General features: G+C 37.0%; 1 pseudogene; it reads right to left on the minus strand.

Annotated features, from left to right (window-relative positions):
- Positions 1–25,507, minus strand: part of LOC132495803 (developmentally-regulated GTP-binding protein 1-like) — a 90,396-nt pseudogene that overhangs the window by 43,759 nt on the left and 21,130 nt on the right.

A 25,507-nucleotide genomic window follows, 5' to 3' on the forward strand; every position in this document is an offset into this window, starting at 1 on the left:
GAAACCCAAGGCTGCGGGAGCAATAAGTTCCCTGTTAGTTATTGACTCAAGGTGTTTTGTTTCTTTTTAAACACTACATGATTATATTTTAATACATAACCAAAATACAGAACACCATAAGGACTAAAGGGGTAAATGCGGAATTTGTCTTTTTCAGCTGAGGCCTGGTGGCCTTCTTCCTAATTTGGCTCAGAGTAGCTGAGTCAGGAACAAGGAATGCCAAAGATGGTGTGAACAGATTTGGCATCTGCGGATTGGCTGGCGTCCTCTGCTAATTTCTGAGAAGAGCTGTAAATTCCTGTAGCCAGTATTAGGTAAGGTTAAGCTTCATTTTTTTTCGTTAATGTGCCTGTATTAGCCAACTCCATTTTGTCCCCAACAAAAGTGATTCCATTTTTGTTTTGGTTCTACGGTACACATGTATGTATACACACATCCACACAAGACCAAAGGCCTGGTGAGCTGGGAGGTCAAGCTCTTTTACAAGAAGGAATTAGAAAGAGACCGATTCCAGAAGATGGATAGCTTCTGAGTCTGAGGCCCCACTCTGGTGGGAAGCCAGTTCTGTCCAAATGCCAGGTTGCAGCTGAGAGCACTGGGGGCCTGAAGCGCTGGGCTGTGAGAGGAGCTTGAGTGGACAGAGGAGCCTCCATACCCGCTCCGGGACTGGTGGCAGGTCCAGCCCTGCCCCAGAAGCAGACATTGGGCCCCATCTGAGGGTAGGGGGCCTGAAGATCCGAAGTGCTACATGGGACCATTCCTTGGCCCTTCCCTATGCTCATGCCATGCATGTCAGAGTCCATGACTTTCATAATAATTTATAGTGATCAAATGTTTGAGGGAGGAATGATATACTGAATATAATAAAATTCAATATGGAAGGTTTCATAAACTGTGGGTCAAGAACCACTAGCAACTTGGCAGATTGATGTGGATTATACTGTTTTCCCTTTCACCATTTATCCATCTAGGCTGTGGTGTTTACAAAGCAGACACTAATGTGGATATTTAGCAATTGGCCCATTGTCTATGATTTTTAGGTATTATGGAAAAGGGAAAACTTACAGAATTTAGAGTACGGAAAAACTGTAACAATTTGATTTTTTTTAAAGTTTTGTTTTAAAAACTGTGGGTCATTAGGTTTGTAGTTAATACTAGAAAAGAGTTTGGCTTTTTTTATGAAAGAGATAGTTTATTCACATACAGAACAAGGTGCATTGATTAGGAGTAATACATAGTGACTTAGAGTAAACTTTGCTCCCAGAACTCTAATTTCAGCATTTGGCAGGGTTTGGCTGGTACAGCAGAAACAATATGTTATATTTTTAGCTAATCACTTAACAGTTTTTTAGGCAAAATACAGGTGTGCAGACAAGATGATTCTAAAGATGAGTAAATTTTTAGCTTGTTATACCAATGTAACAGGAGATTCCTACATAGAAGTTGCACAAATAATTGGCACATTTCTGTGACATTTTTTAATGACTTAAGATGCAGAGGCATACTTATAAAATTGATCAACATTCATGTAGCAGTACAGCATTAATAGCTAATATGATATGGAGTAGAATCAGAATTCAGAAATATCATTAGACTTGAAATAATGGGTTGAATTCACTAAGAAAGTATTTATATAAGATATCCAGAATAGGCAAATTCATAGAGACGGGAGATAGGTTAGTGGTTACCAGGGCCTGGGCTAAGTGGGAAATGGGGAGTGACTACTAAGGAATGATTTCCTTTTGGAGTGACAAAATGTTTTGGAATTAGATAATGGTAATGGTTGCATAATTTTGTGTCTATGCTAAAACCCACTAAATTGTACACTTTAAAAGGATGAATTTTTTGGTAAGTGAATTATATCTAAATAAAAACTTTAAAAGGCATTTATATTTAATAAACTGGGAATAGAAGAAAAACTTATGAAAAACAGAAGGAAATTGAACACAATGAAGAATTTTTATCTTGCACATGTAACCAGGTGAAACTCTAGTTGCATTCTCATTAACTCATGCATTAAAAAATGAATAAAAATAGAAGTATTTTATCTCCATTATTATTAAGCCTTGTTTTAGATATTCCAGCTAAGATATATGTTTTAAATATTCTAACATATTTAAATGCCGGGAAAGAGAAGACCCAATTATATTCAGTGCAGATGGTTTGATTGTCTATATAGAACACACAAAGGATTTAAAATGAAAACAATTAGATTTGAAAGAATTCAAAAAGGTGACTGGACAAGAAGAATTGTTTAACAAAATCAACAGCTTTCCTATATGCTATCAACAAACAAATATAACAAAATGAAATGGAAAAAAGAACTCATTCACAATAACAGTCTAAAGAATAAAATACTCAGAGTTAAATTCATGAGATATATGCAAAGATGAAGTCCCCTTATATGGGTCTCAGAGATGGATAATTGTAGGAAACTGAATGAAAGCAGTTTTCTGTATGCCCATACGTGCATTTTTCTAGGTATAGAATCCAAACAATCCATCAGATTCTCAAGTGGCTTTAAAAAACAAAAAGTTTACATATCATTGCCCATAAAGCAGCAGTATCTAGAATAGTGTCATAAGAATACATTGATAAATAGGTCGAATAGCTTGATAGACAAGTTGGAATAGACAGATAAATGGAATCATAAAGAAAATAAAAAAACTAGGAACTAGTATATTTATGTATTTGGTGTGTGGTAAATAATAAATAAAGAATAGGAGAAATGATTAATTTTTAAATAGGTTTCAAGAAAAGATATTTTGAAAAAAAATGTAGTTTTCTACTTCTTCCCATACACCCAAATTTCAGATTTATTAAGGATTTTATATAAAAATTAAATCTTAAAAAAGGTATTAGAAGAAAGTATAGGTGAATTTTTGTGTAAGTGTGGGTCTTGAAGAAGACCTCAAATAAACCATTATTAAGAAATGAATATTCTTTTGAAAACAGGAAAACATCAGAACTTTACGTAGAGTATAATAGGCAAATAAGAAATTGGGAAAAGCATTGCAATATATTTGACAAGGTTTAATGTTAATACATAAAATTCTCTAAAAAATACTTCAAAGATCAAAAGGAAAGTGATCAAAGGCCAAGAAAAAAGCAATTTCTAAGAAGAAATAATCAGTAGACGTATAAAATGTTCAAATGTACTAGTAATCAAAGAAACTCAAATTTATATAACAATACTATAGCACTGGCTAATACTAAGAAGTCTGATAATATGCAGTGTTTAAGCTAGAGTTAAGAAATGGGCTTTTCCATTCGTACACTGATGATTGGGGTCTAAATTGCCATTCATGTTCCTGAATGGCAATTTGCCAATATCTATCAAAAGCCTTAAAAATGTGCTTAAACTTTGTAATCACTGTTCTCAGAATATCCTACGGAAATAATTGTGTAAATACAAATGTCTATTTGAGAATTGTGTTGAAGCATTTTTTATAACGGTGGACATTTTAAACAGTATTAAGTAGGTGAAATGAATTCTGGCTGTGGCAATAGTGATAGCCATAACAATATTTCCAGTCCCACATGCTCTTCCTTAACTTTGTCACTCCCCCATTTACAGTTTCCCCTCCCCTGAACCTAGGCAGGACTTTGTGGCTCCCTCACTGAATAACATATGATGAAAGTGAAATTGGATGACTTTTAAAGGCAATATGACTTCCCACCTGATTCTCTCTCCTTTGGGATTTTTCTTCCTTGAAACCCAGCTTGTAAGGAAGCCCAGACCACATGGCAAGGTCATCTTTAGGTGTTCTAGCAGAAAGCCCCAGTTAAGATTGCATTTGGAAAGAAAGATAATGTCCTCTTATAAGTTTTGTTAAGACACCGACAGCTAGCGTCTACTAGTCATATAAGTGAATGAGATTTCAGATAATTCCAGCCTCCAGCCTTTCAGCCACTACAGCTGATTCTAACTAGAGCAGACAAGTTGTTGAACGCTTCCAAATTGCAGATTTGTGAGCAAAATAAATGTTGTTTTAAGTCACTACAGTTTGAAGTGGTTTGTTACATAGCTATAGTACCTGGAACAATGTTACATCCAAAACTGGAGTATTGTGAAGCTATTTCAAAGGAAAATATAGATGAATAAATATGTATCTTAAAATTTTAAAGATATTTACAGAGTGCACCTTAGAAAAAGGGTAGATCATAAGAGTATATGTAATTATATTTTGTGTGTATATACAAAAATTCACATAAATATCCAACAGTCAGCATATGTATGCATAGAAAAGGCAGTTGGGAAAGTATTTACCAAAATGTAGATAGCAGTTGTCTTCAAATGTTTGGAATAAAGGGATGATTTATACTTAATTTATATTCTTGCTTATCTTGGCTATCTTGCTGCGTTTTCTAATTTTTCTACAAGTGGACATTGATCATTTGTTCAATAAGAATGAAACAAATTTGGACTTAAAAATCAACTGGTGGAGTACAAAATATAGAGGAACCTGGCTCAATAGCTGGTCATAAGTAAAAGACAGGTGTTTTAGTTGATTACAAGTTCAAAATCAGCCAACAGTGTGTTGTAACTGCCAAATGTTAATGCAAACTTAGGTAGCAATTACAAAATTCTAGAGTCCAGAGGACTGGAGACACACTGAATAGATTACATTTTGAGGCACGACAGTTTTAAGAAAAACAGCAACTGGATCTTTTTCAGAAGAGACTGACCCAGATGGTGGTAAGGTCTGAAGCAGGGTTATATGAGGGATGGTAGAAACAACAGGGAATCCTGTCGTGCTAGAAAAGAGAAAACATAACAGATAGAGGTATGGAGAAGTGGGGTTAGACTTCATCTGGATAATTTCAGAGAGCCAGAATTAAACAATAAATGAAAACCTCAAAGAGACAGATTTGGCTCAGTTGAAGGCAATACTTCCAATTAAATTGAGCTATTCAAAAATTGAAAGGATAGCCAAAGAATGTAATGAGTCCTTGGTCTCTGGTTTTGAGGTTCCCAGGTGTCAGGATGTTTTTGGAAGAACTCTGCTCTTAGTTGCGAAGTCTGGCTGGGAACCATTCAAAGACTTGTTGCTGTCCAGATCTACAAGTTTCTGTCATAGGATCAGAACCCCAACAATATACTCTGTGGGCAGTACTCTATAGTTACTCTTTAGCATACTTTTTTCTAACAGCCAGAGTTTCTGAATTCCCAGTCTTTGCTAATTAGCACTGAGTTTGGCAGTAATTTTTCTCAGACTCGTGTTTCTGAAGACGTGTGTCTTAATTAAGTCTCCTCATTAAAACTCCCTAGCTTTGATTGCTAGTGTCTGTCTCCACACAGCACAAAATACACATTTGGCCATTGCTTATGTAATTTGATTAATATAACAGCTCATCTTAGCCATTCAGCTCCACAAAGCAAATTTTTAGGATTTTGTTTAGATGGGCTGTGTAGATACGCTTCTGATTTACTTCTTTTAAGTGGGGTTCCTGACATACCTGAACACTCTGGTTAGCTACAGATGTAAGATTTTATCAAGCTGTTTGAAGGGTAAAGATATATTTCTCTTTATTTTCTACACCAATTATGAGGAACTAATTTAAACTGAGCATTTGGAAAGAAAGATAATGTCCTCTTAGAAGTTTTGTTAAGACCCATGTAGTTTTCCTATCACCTCTGGCACTGCCATCTCACTCTCAGATTTCACAGCATTGATGAATTTCAGGAGTTCTTTGTTTATGATAAACTGTCAACCTTCCTTACTTTGCTAAGACATAGGCACAGGTGTCTCTCTACACACCTAATATTTGGGTCAAATGCTCCTGCACCTCCCTTCACACCTCCCCTTTGATCTTGAAAATAGAAGGAGATTGGAGGGGTTATAAAATTGAGAGCATACTCGCGGAAAATACATGGTTCTATTCTCTTGACTCACATCTAGATACAGTTCAATAATTGAACCCAACATGCAGCACTGAGTCATAGGGGAATTTTATGTTATCTATAAAACATTTAAATTTGATTTGTTAAACTGTACCTAAAATGAATTTAGGCAGTTCTTAATAACGTAATTCAATCAAAATCTTACACAATAATAATAGCAGAGAAACTGTGTATAACATTCAGGAGAAAACAAAGATACATGATAGATAAATATATTAAATATTCCATTTACTGGAAACAGTGTCTCTTTGGAATATATCTAATAAAACAAAGTATTTGCTGTGCAAATTTAGAAAGACAAATTCTCACTTAGAAGATAAATAATAACAGAAGAAAAAAGAAGTAAAGATATATATGAATGTATGCTATATTTAAAAGTCTTCACTAATCATTTGGAAAGCCTTTTCAGCAAAAATTTACAGTGCAAACTATGTTCAAATGATCTGCACTGACTATTTGCTACTAGTTGAGACATAAATCGCTTTCAAGCAAAATTATTCCTAGGAATAATCCATATATGGCTAACTTTTACTTTAGTAGTTGTGAAAATTACTGACCTACTTGGCAAATTGGTGAAATGTCCTTTTTCTTGTACGAAGATGCATATAATGGTATATGGGAGAGGACTTGCACTGCTTCCTATTTGCCCCTTTGTATGGGACCCATTCAGTTGGACTTACCACTTAATTTCCACCAGTGACTTTTGTTCTCTTGGTGGGTAGCCCTTGAATGCTATTATTTTTTATTGATTAAGCACAAAATAAACTTTCATCTCACTGACAATTATGAATATGATATAGAAACAAAAGCAAACAATACTCCCTCTAAAAAAGAAAAAGAAACCCACATTTTAGTTTAGTAGTGTTCTCTTAAGAGCAAAGGACTAGAAGATGAACATAGTAATAGAACATAGTGCTCTGTTCATTTTCCCCTGGGAGTAGTTATATATTTACCTAAATTGTGGATTGGAAGAATCTCAAGTTTGGAGTCAACTTTGTAGTTATTACTCAGCATATGTTGAGAAATCATCACCATGTTTTCAGCTTTCTTATCACCGTCTCTGCCTTTGCTCTACCCCTTTGTCTTACTTTATGGCAGGTTGTAGTAATGGCTGAATTTTTGGGTTTTGGAATATGATGACCTTGGTCCCATTCCAGCTCTATCACCAGCTGTGTGACTTGGACAAGTTACTTAACATTCTTACATTCTGGATTCTTTATATGATGACCTTGGTCCCATTCCAGCTCTATCACCAGCTGTGTGACTTGGACAAGTTACTTAACATTCTTACATTCTGGATTCTTTATCTTTAAAAGAGTGATAATACTCCTACCTCATGATTTTGTGAAGATTAAATAGACTAATGCAAGTACAGTGCTTAGTGAAAGGCATCGTGGAGGTTGTAGTGTAGGACTTAATGATTATAGCCATTAACAATGTTTGGTGTACATAAGGGGAAGAAATAGCAAACCTTGCTCTTTGCACTGATTCTGCTCTCCATTAGTTTAGGTGTGATTGAGCAGAATTTTCTATGTGGTCTGTGGTTGCTGTTGTTCATTTTTATGCATTTCAGAAATTTTTTCAGGAGAATAATGTACCAGTCTTGAAAATTAACTCATAAAAGTAGCATCTGCCAACCATATCCCTAAGAAACTGTTCTAATTTACAGGAACAAGGTGTCTGAAATTTGAGATATAGTGCCCTTAAGAAGGATTTCTTTATTTAGTGATGCAAAATTTTCTAGTAAATTATTTCAAAGAAATCGAAATAATATTTTGTCTCTTAGAAAATAATGATTTTCTAAGTTTTCTAAGTTATGATTTCTTTAGTTCCAGGAAAACACAGATATCATTTGGAGCAAGAGTAAGTGAGAATCTAGGTTTAACTATAAACTTGTTGATAACATCAGTGGTTCCCAAACCTGGCAGCTTATCAAGATACTCTGGGAAGCTTTTTAAAATAAAGACTTATATAAAATCTTGGTCCACTGGGAGTTCACTTGATGTAGGAGAAGGTGGGGGTCTGGTTGCAGTGTGGACCAGTGGAGATCTTGCACCTAGGCAGGAGGGAATGAGTATACCAGAAGAGGACTAAAGCTAAGAACACGTGAGGTTATGAGACCTGCGCATCCTTCCTATTGCTCTGAGTTTTACTGTGAGTCCTTTTTTCTTTTTTCTTTTTTTTTTTTTTGCGGTACGCGGGCCTCTCACTGTTGTGGCCTCTCCCGTTGCGGAGCACAGGCTCTGCGGCCATGGCTCACAGGCCCAGCCACTCCACGGCATGTGGGATCTTCCCGGACCAGGGCACGAACCCATGTCCCCTGCATCGGCAGGTGGACTCTCAACCACTGCGCCACCAGGGAAGCCCTACCATGAGTCCTTTGAATTTCCTTAATTTGGCAAAGCTATAGACAGTTAATTGTCCAGTTGTGGTCATTAATTTTTCAAGTGCCATCAACATGTCCCCTCAAGGGTAAGAATCCTTGGGCTGTGAGAGTATTTTGCCTCAGAGGCAGCTTGAGTGACCCGGGAGGCATAGAACCATGAATGGGCAAATATCTTCTATGTTTGACCAGTATTCTCAGTGAATATATCTGATTTAAGCATCTGCTTTAAAGATGCCTACTTCATTCTGAGTATATGGATGGTTTATGGAGGGTTTAAAGGATTATTCTAATACAGAATATCCAGCTTACACAACCTCTGAAACTATCAACTTAAGAGCTGACAAATGTTCAAAATGGCTACAACACTTTACAGTAACTCTCACCAAAACGTGGAGTCTGGTTCCCCATCCCTTAAATCTGGGGCTTGCCTTGTGACCTTTGATACACTGAATGTAGTACAAATGATGAGGTTACAAGTCATATGAGTTATGAGCCTAGACCTCAAGTGGCCTTGTAGCTTCAACTTTGTGGCTTGTAGAACCCTGTTGCCACCATGTGGGTGTGCCAGCCTGGTGGATAAGTAGAGACCAGTGGCACATTTGCACCCATACCCCTGATGGAAAACAGCCAGATATGTGAGTCTAGAGTGATCCAGAGGCCGTGTTAGATCATTTGGCCACCAACTGCCCTTCCTCATTCTCCCTGAGTCCAGAGGGATTAAGCTAAGCAGACCCAGACCACAGAATGCTCCTAACTGACTATAGAATCATGAGCTAAATAAACGTTGCTTAAATCCAATGGGTAGAATGCTATGTAGCAAAAGCCAACTGATACACCTGGAACAGTACTAGTTTAGATCTGTTGTCCTGGTGTAATTATTAGTAAGGCCTCCTTTCATTCTCAAAACTATCCTTGTTCAAGTATAAGTTATACAATCACTTTAAGTAAATAGTACCACTATCTAGTCATTTGCCAAGCAAATTTTACATTTAAAAATGTAAACTAAAATTAGATAAGAGTTATTTTCTGGTTTAAACTCCTTAAGTGAATTCCTGTTTTATTAAGAATAAAATTCAAACTCCTTTCATGATCTACAAAGTCTTAAATAATCTGGCCCCGTTCCCTTCTCTGTAGACTTCTCTCTCTGGTTGCACAGTCCAGAACACTGGCCTGCTTTCTGTTCCACAGACAGGTGAAGTTTTTTCTTAGAACCTTGGACTTTGGTTTTTCTTCTGTTTCTAATGTCCTTTCTCCTGCCTTACACAAGCAGCTTCTTCTGATCTTCGGTGCTCCGCTCAATGCCACAAACTCTGAGACCCTTCCCTGACCCTCCACTGAAAGACCTCACCTCAGTCTTAACCACAGCTCACTCTTCATTTCCATCATACAGTTTATTACAAAATGTAACTTTAAAAAAATGATAGTTAACTTGATACCATTAATCTCTCCCACTAACAAGTAAACTCCTTCAGAGAATTGAATCCCAAGGTCTTAGTAGAGCATCTGGCAGAAAGGAGTGAAATAAATATTTGGTGAATAAGTGCTGTGCGTGCTCAACTTTGGACTTAGAATTGACAGTCCTGGATTTGAGTTTCTCCTCTTCTGTTTCTAGGGTGTTTTATTTTGAATAAGTCACTTACCCTTGTGGCACTTGTTTCATCATTTTGAACCTATAGAAAATGGGATATTAAGTGGGATAATGAATGTAGAGTGCAAGGTTGGTTGGAATGTGTTATTACATGTCAGCCATTATTGCTGACATTTCTCTCCAAGTGATGTGATCCTTTTTACATCAAATAGATATTTACTTAAAATGTATTTCTAAATAGAGATTAAGTGCTTTCCTTAAGGTTCAAGGTCTTTGCTTGCTTGTATTTATCTCAAAAGTGAAGAAAGCACTGCCAATCCTACCCCATCCTATCCTGTGTCTGAATTATTATTTCTTTGGTGAGTCTGATTGAGCTGAAGGCAAAATAACAGTTGTGGCTCATCCTACTATCAGTCTTGTCTTCTGTCATTCGTTTCTCATCTTTCAGATTACAGCCTTTTTTACAAAAGCTCATTTTGAAACAAATAGACTAGTTCTCCTTACAAGTGTTTTTCCTGACAACTGTAACAATATCTTAGACTGATATCTCATCATACCACCTCAGCATAGCTTTGAAAATGATGAGATTTGCTACTGATTTGATGTTGAATGATTACAAGACTGGAATTATGGGGATCAAAAAGCCAGTGCTGGGCTTCCCTGGTGGCTCAGTGGTTGAGAATCTGCCTGCTAATGCAGGGGACATGGGTTCGAGCCCTGGTCTGGGAGGATCCCACATGCCGCAGAGCAACTGGGCCCGTGAGCCACAACTGCTGAGCCTGCGCATCTGGAGCCTGTGCTCTTCAACAAGAGAGGCCACGATAGTGAGTGGCCCGCGCACCGCGATGAAGAGTGGCCCCTGCTCGCCGCAACTAGAGAAAGCCCTCACACAGAAACGAAGACCCAACACAGCAAAAATAAATAAATTAATTAATAAACTCTACCTTAAAAAAAAAAAAGCCAGTGCTGTTTTCAAAGAAATGCTTCTGCATCTCAGTACATGTAGCTAGTGAAATTATTCTATTAATAAATAAAGCGACTAATGCATAGATATACTGATATATTACATATATTTAACAATGGCCTTTTGAAATGGATTAATACATAAAACAATTCAAATAAAGGGGAACGAGCTATATTTGTAATATATTTTTTCCCAAAGGTATATTTATAACATATATAAACTACATATTTTTTATGTTTATAAAGTACCCTAAATACTCTGTTAAACAGGACAGACCATGAGCAAGACTGTGATATTGACAGTTTGGGCCTTAGCTTTCCTCCCTTCATTTGACATCCCTTGCCAAGTGGAGCATAAATAACTCAAATTCAGGATAACTAGTATTTTCCCTCTTTTAATTTTTTAATTTTTTATTTTTTTGCGGTACACGGGCCTCTCACTGTTGTGGCCTCTCCCGTTCCGGAGCACAGGCTCCGGACGCTCAGGCTCAGCGGCCATGGCTCATGGGCCCAGCTGCTCCGTGGCATGTGGGATCTTCCCAGACCAGGGCACGAACCCGTGTCCCCTGCATCGGCAGGCGGACTCCCAACCACCGCGCCACCAGGGAAGCCCCCTCTTTTTATTTTTAAACTGAAAGTGTAACATACGCACATAGTAAACCTTTCAGACAGTACAAAGGTGTTTATGGTAAAACATCAATCCCCCTCTCACTGTAGATCCTTATTCCTCCAGTGCCCCCTGGAAGTAACCTCTGCTAACTTTTTTCTCCATGTCTGTTCTATGCATATGCATACATATTCTACATACATGTAGATGATGTTTATCTTAAGCATCAAGAAGAATCTCTTCACTCCCAAATGGTTCTTTCCTTCGGACAACTTCACCTTTGTTATCTCAGATGCTTCATCTATATAATTAACCCACCTTCATAGAGTAAATTTGGGATAAATTGGTTATTATGCATGAATCCCCTGGAAGAGTATCTGGTACAAGGGAAATACTCTGTGTTAGCTATTATTGTGTTCACATTTTTGCCCAAGATCTTGCATCACTGACTGACATAATTACATTTTAATAGGGGTATTTAAATTTTGAATCCAACTGATTTCAACTGAAAAAAGTTCTATGGTACAGACTATAAATAAAGTCTCATGCATAGACATATTTTTACCAAATTAAAAAGAGGATTAAAAAATCCTTTAAACATGAACTTAGAATACACAGCTTATTTACTACAGAGCACAGTTTGCCTTTCCTTAGATGCCTTTGCTCAAATGGTAAATTTGAGCTGGAAGAAAATGAAGCAGTACAGATAGGGACTTTCTATATTTCTTTGCATTACTCATTTGCTCATTTATTCATTTAAAATATATTTATTTTACACTTATTCTATATTAGACACAAACCTAGGTGAATAAGAGGCAAATAAAATAATCACAGTTGCTATTATCATGGAGTTTATAGGATGGTGGGGAAAAATTTACTAGTGAAATAATTACATATATGATATTAAAACAAAAGGTAAAGTGCAAGATGTATTTGTGCATGTGTATAACCTAGTCTATAGTAAGGCGTGACAAAGGCCCTTTCAATGGAAGTTTGAAGGAAAAAGATTTTGATCTAAGAATTTTATTTCCAGCCAATTTGTCATTCAGTTCTGAAGGCAACCAACAGTTATTTTCTGTTATTGAAAGGCTTATAAAATATACCACTCATATATTCTAAAACACATTGTTGGATGATGTATTCCAGTAGAATAACTTTCTCATTCTCTTTTCTTGACAAAGCCCTTGTTATTCCTGTCCTTACAGAAATCTACAAAGTCAATTGGAATGCTTATCCAGTTGCATTTTGGAACACAAATCTTTGTTTACTTTATTTCATTTCTTACTTTATAGGGTTTGTGTTAATTTATGCTACTGTGCTTTTGATTTTAGTGTGTATTATTAATCATTTAAATTTTATATATAATAATAATATACATTACAGATATTAGGCTTGTGGTGTATCTATGAAAATAAAAACAATTATTTAAGTCCTCATATCATTTATTTGATGTCTCATGTTGATGCATATTTTGATATTACAAAGGTAAGCTTTTGCTATAAGACAATATGCTGCAATGAATAAGTACGTACATCTATATCATTTTTTTACTTCTGGAAGCATATCTGAAAAATATGTCATATGTTGGATTGTGGTGTCAAAGTTCTGTAATTTTGATAGTTATTGCCAAATTTTTGTTCATAAGAATTGCACCAATACATATTACAATCAGCAATATATAAGGATGCCTGTTTCCTCATAGTCTGTTTTCTCAAATTTTCAGTTTTTGCAAATATGATAAGATCACATGGCATTTCAAAGTAAGTTTATTTTTTTTCATTATAGATAAGTTTGAGCATCTGTTTATGAGTTTAACAGCTACTTGCATTTCCTTTTCCTTTCATAACCTTTACCCATCTTTATTTTTGTTATTTAGTTTTAGCAATTTATATATTCTAGCAAGAGTTGTTCTTCGTTTGTATTAGAATCACAAATATTTTTCCTGGGTTGCCTTTTTTTTTTTTTTTTTTTTTTTTTTGCGGTACGCGGGCCTCTCACTGTTGTGGCCTCTCCCATTGCGGAGCACAGGCTCCGGACGCGCAGGCTCAGCGGCCATGGCTCACAGGCCCAGCCGCTCTGCGGCATGTGGGATCTTCCTGGACCGGGGCACGAACCTGTGTCCCCTGCATCGGCAGGCGGACTCTCAACCACTGCGCCACCAGGGAAGCCCCTGGGTTGCCTTTTGAGTTCACTTATGACATATCTTGACATGCACATTTTTTTTTTTGGTAGTGAAAGTTATCAATCTTCGAGAACTCTGGAATTTTTTTTTCTTAGTATCTTTATTGGAGTATAATTGCTTTACAATGGTGTGTTAGTTTCTGCTTTATAACAAAGTGAATCAGTTATACATATACGTATGTCCCCATATCTCTTCCCTCTTGCGTCTCCCTCCTTCCCACTCCTCTAGGTGGTCACAAAGCAATGAGCTGATCTCCCTGTGCTATGCGGCTGCTTCCCACTAGCCATCTATTTTACATTTGGTTGTGTATATATGTCCATGCCACTCTCTCACTTTGTCTCAGCTTACCCTTTCCCCTCCCCGTATCCTCAGGTCCATTCTCTAGTAGGTCTGCGTCTTTATTCCTGTCTTGCCCCAAGGTTCCTCATGACCATTTTTTTTCTTTTTTTAGATTCCATATATATGTGTTAGCATACGGTATTTGTTTTTCTCTTTCTGACTTACTTCACTCTGTATGACAGACTCCAGGTCCATCCACCTCACTACAAATAACTCAATTTCGTTTCTTTTTATGGCTGAGTAATATTCCATTGTATATATGTGCCACATCTTCTTTATCCATTCATCTGTTGATGGACACTTAGGTTGCTTCCATGTCCTGGCTATTGTAAATAGAGCTGCAATGAACATTTTGGTACATGACTCTTTTTGAATTATGGTTTTCTCAGGGTATATGCCCAGCAGTGGGTTGCTGGTTCGTATGGTAGTTCTATTTGTAGTTTTTTAAGGAACCTCCATACTGTTCTCCATAGTGGCTGTATCAATTTACATTCCCACCAACAGTGCAAGAGGGTTCCCTTTTCTCCACACCCTCTCCAGAATTTATTGTTTGTAGATTTTTTGATAATGGCCAATCTGACCGGTGTGAGGTGATGCCTCATTGTAGTTTTGATTTGCATTTCTCTAACGATTAATGATGTTGAGCATTCTTTCATGTGTTTGTTGGCAATCTGTATATATTCTTTGGGGAAATGTCTATTTAGGTCTTCTGCCCATTTTTGGATTGGGTTGTTTGTTTTTTTGATATTGAACTACATGAGCTGCTTGTAAATTTTGGAGATTAATCCTTTGTCAGTTGCTTCCTTTGCAAATATTTTCTCCCATTCTGAGGGTTGTCTTTTCGTTTGTTTATGTTTTCCTTTCCTATTCAAAAGCTTTGAAGTTTCATTAGGTCCCATCTGTTTATTTTTGTTTTTATTTCCATTTCTCTAGGAGGTGGGTCAAAAAGGATCTTGCTGTGATTTATGTCATAGAGTGTGCTGCCTTTGTTTTCCTCTAAGAGTTTGATAGTGTCTGGCCTTACATTTAGGTCTTTAATCCATTTTGAGTTTATTTTTGTGTATGGTGTTAGGGAGTGTTCTAATTTCATACTTTTACATGTACCTGTCTGGTTTTCCCAGCACCACTTATTGAAGAGGCTGTCTTTTCTCCACTGTATATTCTTGCCTCCTTTATCAAAGATAAGGTGACCATATGTGCGTGGGTTTATCTCTGGGCTTTCTATCCTGTTCCATTTATCTATATTTCTGTTTTTGTGCCAGTACCATGCTGTCTTGATTACTGTAGCTTTGTAGTATTGTCTGAAGTCAGGGAGCCTGATTCCTCCAGCTCCATTTTTCTTTCCCAAGATTGCTTTGGCTATTTGGGGTCTTTTGTGTTTCCATACAAATTGTGGAATTTTTTGGAGAACTCTGGATTTTGAATCATGGTTTGAACATCCTTTCCCACTCCAAGTTTATATGTGAATTCACCATAGTTTCCTCCAGTACTTCTATAGTTTCTTTATTTTTTTACATTAAAATTTTTGCTTATAATTATTACTCTGCAGTGTGTCAGAAAAGAATCCACTCTAAATTTATTCCAGATTTCTGTGGGAGGAGAAATTGGAGTCCAAAGCCTGTGAAGGAGATTGGGCCCTGGTGAATGCCAATATCCTAGAAGAGGGTTCTCAGAGGGCTACAGCCTAGGAGGAAGGGTGAAATGGATATAGAAAGGCCGTCATAGAGACTGATGTCAACTCTGGAACATTTCAGTTTCTAGGTGTGGGTAAAGATAATCCCATGTTTATGCTACCCCTAGCAGAAACTAAAGATAAATCACCTCTGGTAAAAGCTGACATCAGTTTAAGCCTCAAATAAAATTATTTATATAATCAATTTTGCAAATACAGTGGTAACATAATAAAAAATACTCAAGTTAACATGGTGCATAAGGAGAAGAGATTGAGTGAAATAAACCCAGCAGAAATAAGCCATGGAAAAGACTTGTGGGGCTCCAGATAATGGAGCCATCAGAGACCCCCAAATAACAAGTTTACTGTGTTAAAGAAGATAAAATATGAACTTAAAAATTTGATAGGGAACTAGACACCATTAAAAATAGAAATTTTAGGACCAACAAATATAATAACCAAATTTAGAAATAATTGGTAAAGATTTCTCAGTACATTAGATGTAGATGATGACAGCATTTGTGAAGTAATATATGGGTCAGAAGAAAATACCCAGAATGAGCATGGACAGGTCAAGACTGAAAATAAGTAAGAGAGTGTGAGGTACACAAGTGAGGCATTCTAATTTAAGTAGGATTGTTGAGAGAAAGAACATAATATTAAAAATGATGTGGGCTTCCCTGGTGGCGCAGTGGTTGAGAGTCCGTCTGCCAATGCAGGGGACACGGGTTCGTGCCCCAGTCCGGGAAGGTCCCACATGCCGTGGAGTGGCTGGGCCTGTGAGCCGTGGCCGCTGAGCCTTTGCGTCCAGAGCCTGTGCTCCACAGTGGGAGAGGCCACAACAGTGAGAGGCCTGCATACCGCAAAAAAAAAAAAAAAAAGATGTAAGAAAATGTCAAGTAAAGATGAATTAAAAAAAAAGATTATCTTGAAAGCAGCAATAATCACTGGCAAGAGATTTCTTGCTAGGAAAAAAAAGCTAATGGAATAGTAACTTCAAAATGCCAACCGGAAGTCCTTTACTGAGTGAAAAAATTCACTGAGAATGAAAGCGAAGTTAATAAATTTTCGGATGAACAAAAACTGTGAACATTTGTCATCAGTAACATGACACCAAATAAAATGCTAAAGGGTTTTATTCAGGCAGCAGAAAAACTTTTCCCGATGGAAACTCAAAGATGCAAGAGGAAATAAAGAGCAGTGAAAATAGAAATTGTGTGGTCAAACCACTTTAATATCCATTTTTATTTTAGTCTAAGTTCTATAATTAGATGATTTCAGTCTAACTGACTGTTATTTTTTAATGATTTCTCTAACAGTTTTCTAAGTAGATCCTCAAGAAAGTTCATGGAAACAATACTTCTAGAATTATTATATGTTACATTTGTCTGGATAATAAACCCTGCGCTTTTCTTTCTTTCTCTGATGATCTTTTGGATGTTGCTCCACTCTATTCTGTTATTATCTGCTGCTGCAGAGAAGTTTGAAGCCTGCCTTGTTCTTTCCCCCCACCCCTTTCTCCTACGTCTTTCTGTATTGTTAAGGTTTAATAACTTGACGGGGATATAGCTTAGTGTTGGTCATTCTGGCTCACTTTTAGCTAGCTATGATGTGCTCTCCCAGTTTCAGAAAATGAAAATTTTCTGGAATGGAATATTTAAATATTATAGATTTTTGTCTTTTTTTTCCTTTGGAGACCAGTTATGCATGTATTAGCTTGTTTTGCTTGTCTTTTTAAATATAGCCTCTCTGACTCTTCTCAACTTTCTTTAACTCCATTTCTTCACATTTGACACAAATTTGTACTTACTCTGTCACTTACTATATTTTCATCAGTTTCTGTTCTTTGTGTTCTTTCAAAATCTGTCTTCATTTCTGGGATTGTTTATATTCCTTCTAACTTTCCCAAGTTCTAACAGCTCACACATTATTTCCTCTGCTATCTCACCATCTTTGTTCTGAGTTCTTGTATTTCTGCTTTATGACTTCCTTCACAAAAGAGATGGCTTTATTAATTTTTTTTTAATTGGGACAACTCATACAACTTTTTTTTTTTTTTTTGGCGGTACACAGGCCTCTCACTGTTGTGGCCTCTCCCGTTGCGGAGCACAGGCTCCAGGCGCTCAGGCTCAGTGGCCATGGCTCACGGTCCCAGCCACTCCGCGGCATGTGGGATCTTCCTGGACTGGGGCACGAACCCATGTCCCCTGCATCGGCAGGTGGACTCTCAACCACTGCACCACCCGGGAAGCCTGACAACTGGTACAACTTTCATCTTGCTTATGGATTTACTTGCTAGTGAACTGTCTTTGAAAGTTTTGCTGTTATTTCTCACATTTTTTAATGGTATCCTCTAAATACTCAGTTTAGATATGCTACACCTCCCTGATTTCTGGTACTTTTGTTGGCTTACTCTTGTTTTTATAGTGCTCTCCAAAATTCAAGTATTTGTCCTGAGTCAGAACTTCACTATGAGAGTTTTTGTGTATGCTCTATTTGAGCTTATCTGTCATTTCCATCCATATCTTTACAGTGTTCTCATTGTGTGTCAGGCTTTGCGCTGAGCTTTGGGGATGTAACAGTGAACAGTAAAGGCAGGTCTTCCTCTTTCATAGCGTTTATAAGATTAGCAAAGGAAAAAAATAAGTGAATTCAATACAGTGCATGCTAAGTATGTACTATGAGAGGAGAAATATAGGATACTATGGAAACATATTACGAACATTAATCATTTAGATTCTTCTGATAGGCCTTGCACAAGTTGCACAAGTCCTATATTTGGGGGAGAGTTAAGGATTCTCTCATAAGTTTCTAGTATTTGGAAGAGTCATGAAAAGATTCCTAGAGGAAGGAACATCTAAACTGAGACTCAGCTCGAACTAAGAGTGTTCTAATTCTAAGCTGAAGTAACTGTTCATGATAGTATATAAAGGCAAGAGAGAGTGCAAAAGAGCATAATATTGGTGGATGAATGAGTTTTGTTGCTCTCTTACCATTTTGTGAATCCATCAATAGAGTAAATCTATGAAGCTTTTTATTTTAGAGGTGCTATTTGGATTTTAAATAGGATTTGTTAGCCCCTTGTAGAACTGTCTTCAGAAGCAGGAAAAAGTGGGAAATGCTTTTAAAAAATATTCTATGAGAAACCTTAGATTAAATAGTTAGATTAAATTTAGAGTTATCAGGTAAATATGATACTTTGGCTGATGTTCCATTAGGATTTGGAAACTTCTTTCTTTGGAAAATCCTTGTTGGTTAATGTTCTTGCTCTTATTCTTAGTAACTATCCCATTGTGATCATTTCTCAACAGGATCCTTCCAGTCTTTGTCTGCCTAGCACCCGCCCCAATTGGACTTTAACATAACTCTAGGATAATGTGAAAGCAGCTGTTGAGGGCCTTCAGTATCATTCCTTTGAAAGTAGTGTTTTAGGCCCTCATTTGTAGATTCTTGCCGTTTCACAACATAGGCTGCTCTTAATCTTTCTTTCCCTTTAACAGTTATCACTTCCATAAGACTATATTAATTTTTCCAGTATTTCTCCACTGCACTAAAAAATCCTATAAGGAAAGACAACATTTTTGTCCAGGAGTTGTCAGCCAGTTGCAACAATTACATTGTCGCAAATTTCCAGCTTGTCAGCTGCAGTACAGCATTCATCCTTTGTTTCTGTGTTTAAAGAAAGTACATAAACATTAACCAACCTATCATATTTATGCCACAAATGTCAAAGTCTTGTTATAATTAAATCCTCCGAGTATTTCCTTTTATGTAAGAAATGGAAAACATATTTGGGCAACTGTAAATGAGTTTTTTATTTTTAGAGTAGAAACTACAGCTTGTTTACTTAATTGGTTTGGCAAGAAAAAACTGTTAGGTGAAAAACAGAACAACTAATCCAAGGTCTCTTCTTATTTATGCTATATTTCCAAATAGAAGCATTTGATCCTTTTTATAGCTGAGGACACACACCCGCAGAGACTAGAAATTTGCAAATTATAATGAACTAAAATAAATGGTGTGAATTCTTCTTAGAGAGAAATCAGAATAAGAGAATAATCTGAAAAATATGAATTAAGCTGTTTTTAAAACTGTGATTCTGTTTTAAAGTGTTTCGAGTGAATAAGGGAAAGTTAAAGAAGGTAGTATTTTATTCCCGGAACTGTAAGTTCCAAAGCCCTCTAGGGTCAAACTGGGGAAAGACAGAGGGATAAAAAGGGGGGTCAAATAAATGTACTCATTTGATACTGCCAAGTTAACTTTCTGTTTCTGAACTGGTAGGTGTTTACGCTCTTTCTCTCATGGGCACTTTCACAGGTTTCTGTGATGTAGGGGTGTAATTTTCTCTGGCTCCTACCTTTCCTCCTACCTTCTCCTGGTTTTCTGGGGATGTACTCTACCTAGACTTTTTCTGTTTATGTTGTGCAGTGTGGTGCTAAAGAAACATTGAACTTGGCTGCCTGAGTTCAAATCCTGGTTCTACTACTTGCTAGCTGTGTGACCTTGGACAGGTTACTTAACATCTCTTGCTTCAGTTTTCTCATCTGAAAGTGGGATGATAATAAATAGAAGTAACGTCATGGAGCTGCTGAGAGGGAATTATATCTATATACCTATGTGTTTGCCTGCCTGCCTGCCTGCCTACCTGCCTACGTGCCTATCTATCCCTCCATATATCCGTCCACTAATCCCATGGTAAACATATTGTAGTATTCATTATCATTATTATTATTTTCACTGTAAGAAAATTTCCAATAGCTTCAGTCTGCCTTTCTCTCACATGTTCCTCTATTGATCCACAGGAAGAGCTCCTGCCTTCTTTACCAGGTGCAAACTCTAGAGATGTAAGTGATGCCTAACATGGCAGCAACCTCTGCTTTGCTCATTTTGCTCCTTTGGCCCAGCTATCTGCTGTCTCTGCCTTTTAGACTTTCCAGTCAACTGTTCTACCTCTGACCTCAGGAGACACATACTGTTTTCTGGGAAGTCCTGTAGAAGACCCTTTAACTAGGCTTAAGGTTAGAAGCGGGTCCTACATGGTACTGGAAGCTAGTGGAAGATGCCATAAGTTACAAATATTAGAAAGGAAAAAGAGAAATCTGTCGTTATTACCAAATGGCATGATTTTGTACAGAAAAATCCAAACAAACAAAATATTGAATTGAGAAGTATATTTACTGTTTGTTGTTTTATTCCACTGGCTGGACCATCCAGTGCCATGTTGAGTAGATGTGGTGATCGTGAACATCCTTGTTCGATGTTATATTCCACCTAGACCTTTTTTTTTTTAACTATAAAATTATGGATTAATCTACTTTAACAGTGAAAGGCCTATTGATGTTTTGGAAGTTGAGTTTTTAAACAAATTGTCCAGTCAGTTCCTCTAAATTTTTTAATTTATTGACATAAAGTAGTTTTTACTGTTTTTTAAATGTTTGTGGGGTATGTGATGCTGTCCTTTTTCCTTTGTGATGTTGTTATTCTATATCTCCCTTGTTTTTTTTCCCTTGAGTAGTGTTGCGTGAGGCTCATCATTTTATTAGTCTTTTTAAAGAAGATGGTTTTAATGTTTTTGATTTTCTCTATTGTATGTTTATTTTCCATATCATTGATTTCTGTTTTTAGTTGTATTTATTTTTTATTGGTGAGTTTTACTATGTCATTCCTTTCCTTGATTCTTTTTTTAAAAATTCTTTATTAGAGTATAATTGCTTTACATTGTTGTGTTAGTTTCTGCTGTATAACGAAGTGAACCATCTATATGTATACGTATATCCCCATATCCCCTCCCTCTTGTGTCTCCCTCCCACCCTCCCTGTCCCACCCCTCTGGGTGGACTCAAAGCACTGAGCTGATCTCCCTGTGCTATGCGGCTGCTTCCCACTAGCTGTCTGTTTTACATTTGGTACTGTATATATGTCAATGCCACTCTCACTTTGTCCCAGCTTACCCTTCCCCCTCGCCATGTCCTCAAGTCCATTTTCTATGTCTGCATCTTTATTCCTGTCCTGCCCCTAGGTTTTCAGAACCAATGGGTTTTTTTTTAAGATTCCATATATATGTGTTAGCATACGGTGTTTGTTTTTCTCTTTCTGACTTACTTCACTCTGTATGACAGACTCTAGGTCCATCCACCTCACGACAAATAACTCAGTTTCGTTTCTTTATATTCCATTGTATATATGTGTCACATCTTCTTTATCCATTAATCTGTCGATGGACACTTAGGTTGCTTCCATTTCCTGGCTATTGTAAATAGAGCTGCAATGAACACTGTGGAGCATGACTCCTTTCGAATTACGGTTTTCTCAGAGTATATGCCCAGTAGTAGGATTGCTGGTTCGTATGGTAGTTCTATTTTTAGTTTTTTAAGGAAACTCCATACTGTTCTCCATAGTGGCTGTATCAATTTACATACCCACCAATAGTGCAAGAGGGTTCCCTTTTCTCCACACCCTCTCCAGCATTTATTGTTTGTAGATTTTTTGATGATGGCCGTTCTGACCGATGTGAGGTCATTGTAGTTTTGATTTGTATTTCTCTAATGATTAGTGATGTTGAGCATCCTTTAATGTGTTTGTTGGCAATCTGTATATATTCTTTGGAGAAATGTCTATTTAGGTCTTCTGCCCATTTTTGGATTGGGTTGTTTTTTTTTTGATATTGAGCTGCATGAGCTGCTTGTATATTTTGGAGATTAATCCTTCGTCAGTTGCTTCCTTTGCAAATATTTTCTCCCATTCTGAGGGTTGTCTTTTCATCTTGTTTATGGTTTCCTTTGCTATGCAAAAGCTTTTAAGTTTCATTAGGACCCATTTGTTTATTTTTGTTTTTATTTCCATTTCTCCAGGAGGTGGGTCAGAAAAGGATCTTGCTGTGATTTATGTCATAGAGTGTTCTGCCTGTGTTTTCCTCTAAGAGTTTGATAGTGTCTGGCCTTACATTTAGGCCTTTAATCCATTTTGAGTTTATTTTTGTGTGTGGTGTTAGGGAGTGTTCTAATTTCATTCTTTTACATGTAGCTGTCCAGTTTTCCCAGCACCACTTATTGAAGAGCCTGTCACTTATTGAAGAGGCTGTCCCTCTCCCTGGGATCTGACCTCCGAAGCCTGAGCCTCAGCTCCCAGCCCCCGCCCGCCCGAGTGCTGGTCAGCACCGATCCTCTGTGCGGGGATCTCTCCACTTTGCCCTCTGCACCCCTGTTGCTGCACTCTCTTCTGTGGCTCCGAAGCTTCCCCTCTCTGCCACCAACAGTCTCCACCCGCGAAGGGGCTTCCTAGTGTGTGGAAACCTTTCCTCCTTCCAAGGTCCCTCCCAGACGTGCAGGTCCCATCCCTATTTTTTTTGTCTCTGTTTTTTCTTTTTCCTTTTGCCCTACCCAGGTACATAGGGAGTTTCTTGCCTTTTGAGAAGTCTGAGGTCTTCTGCCAGCATTCCGTAGGTGTTCTGTAGGAGGTGTTCCACGTGTAGATGTATTTTTGATGTATTTGTGGGGAGGAAGGTGATCTCCACATCTTACTCCTCCACCATCTTGAAGGTCCTCCTTTCCTTGATTCTTGGTGTAAGCTAATAAAGTATTACTATTCTGCCTTTCTTCTTTTCTAATACTTAGAAGTAAGGCTGCATAATTCCTTCTAAGCATTGCTTTTTGTATTTCCCATGTTTAAAATATTTTCTAATTTCCATTCTGGCTAATTCTCTGTTTTTTGGGGTGTTTGGATATGTGCTACCTGACTATCCAAAATTAGGTAATTTTTATTATATATATTAATGATTTCTGACTAATTCCACTGTAATCAAAGATATCAATTTCATCATTAGAAATTTGTAGAGCCTTGGGCTTCCCTGGTGGCGCAGTGGTTGAGAGCCCGCCTGCCGATGCAGGGGACACGGGTTCGTGCCCCGGTCCGGGAAGATCCCACATGCCGCGGAGCGGCTGGGCCCGTGAGCCATGGCCGTTGAGCCTGCGCGTCCAGAGCCTGTGCTCCGCAACGGGAGAGGCCACAACAGCGCGAGGCCCACATACCGCAAAAAAAAAAAAAAAAAAAGAAATTTGTAGAGCCTTGTTTTATGGCCCATATATGGCCTTCTATATAAAATATTTGTGAGTAGGTGGAAATAGAATGTATTGTTTTATTGTTAGGGACAGTGTTCCATATCTGTTAATTATGTCTTTTGTCAATTGTATTTTTCTGTTGGTCATTTGGCTTTCTTTTCTACTAGTTACAAAAGAATTTATGTTAAAGTTTTTCAGTATTTTTTGGAATTTGTCTATTTTTCCTTTCAGTTCTGTAAGACTTTGCTTCATCTCTTTTGGTGCTATACTACTAAGTCCATACAAATTTAGGATCATTATATCTTTAAATTGAATTTATTTGTTCATTGTTTTGATGATTAATTTTACATATCAACCTTACTGGGCCATGGGTGCCAAGTTATTTGGTCAAATATTATTCTGGGTGTGTCTGTGAGAATGTTTTTGGATGAGGTTAATATTTGAATTGGTAAACTGAGTAAAGCAGATTGGTCTCTTCAATGTGGGTGGACCTCACTCAGTTAGTTGAAGGTCTCAATCGAATAGAAAGGCTGACTTTTCCCAGAGTAATAGAGCACTCCTTCTGCCTAATTGCCTTGAGGACTTGGGATTTATCTTCCTCCATAATTGCATGAACCAGTTCCTTATAATAAGTCTCTTTCTATATCTATGTCTATATCTATATCTATATCTATGTCTATGTCTGTATCTATATATCTATATCTATATCTATGTCTATATCTATGTCTATATCTATATGTCCTGTTGGTTCTGTTTCTCTGGAGAACCCTAATACAATTATTACGAGATATTTCTCTTTATGTCTGGTTTTCCATGGCATGTTTTTTCATCCTTTTTCTTTCAAACTTCTATGTCTTTTCATATTTAATGCATATCCATTGTAGGCAGTGTATAGTTTGATTTTGTTTTTCTATTCACTCTGACAATTTTTTAAAACTTCGGAGTATGTATTCAATTTAAATTTCATATAATACATACAAACATGTGGAATTTAAATCTATTATCTTACTTTATTTTTTCTGTCTTTCTATTTGGTTTTGTTTATTTTTTCCCCCTCCACTCTTTTTTCTTTTAGAATAATTGTGTTTTCTTTATTCTATTAGATTTTTAATTATATACGTATATTTATTATTCTTTAAGTGATATCTCTAGAGGTTTCAACAGTCTGCTTTTTATTAATATTTTTATCAATTCCTGGACTTTACAAAGACTTTACACTTTTTAAGTTCATTTGTCTACCTCCTAAACTTTGTGCTATTGTCATATATTTTAATGATATATATATAAACATGTACAAATACACATACATTTATGTATGTATGTATGCGTATATGTATATATACAAATACACATATGTGTACACACACACACTTCAAACTCCACGAGACATTCTTATTTAGAGCAGTCAATATTCATTTAGATTTACTCTCAGGTCTATACTTTCAAAACTTATCCATCCTTTTGCATTACTGTGCTTCTACTTTGTGAAGTTCTACTTCCTGAAGAACAACTTTGTTATATCTTTTAGTATAATTGTCCTTGAAATGACTTTTCTCATATGTTGTTTATCTGAAAATTTCTTCATCTCACCATCCTTTTAATGATGTTTTCACTGGCCAAAGGAGTCCAGGTTGGCATTTATTTTTTTCAGTACTTTAAAGCTGTCGTTTCATTGTCTTCTGACTTGCATAATGTCTTCTCAGTGAGCTCTCAGTCTTATTGTCTGTCATTCATTTGAAAGTTATGTGTCCTTTTTGCCCCTCTATCTTCTTTTAAGTTTTTCTTTTTTAGCAGTTGTATAGCTCAGGT

This window comes from Mesoplodon densirostris, chromosome 9 (genome assembly GCF_025265405.1).
Source record: "Mesoplodon densirostris isolate mMesDen1 chromosome 9, mMesDen1 primary haplotype, whole genome shotgun sequence".
NCBI lineage: Eukaryota > Metazoa > Chordata > Mammalia > Artiodactyla > Ziphiidae > Mesoplodon > Mesoplodon densirostris.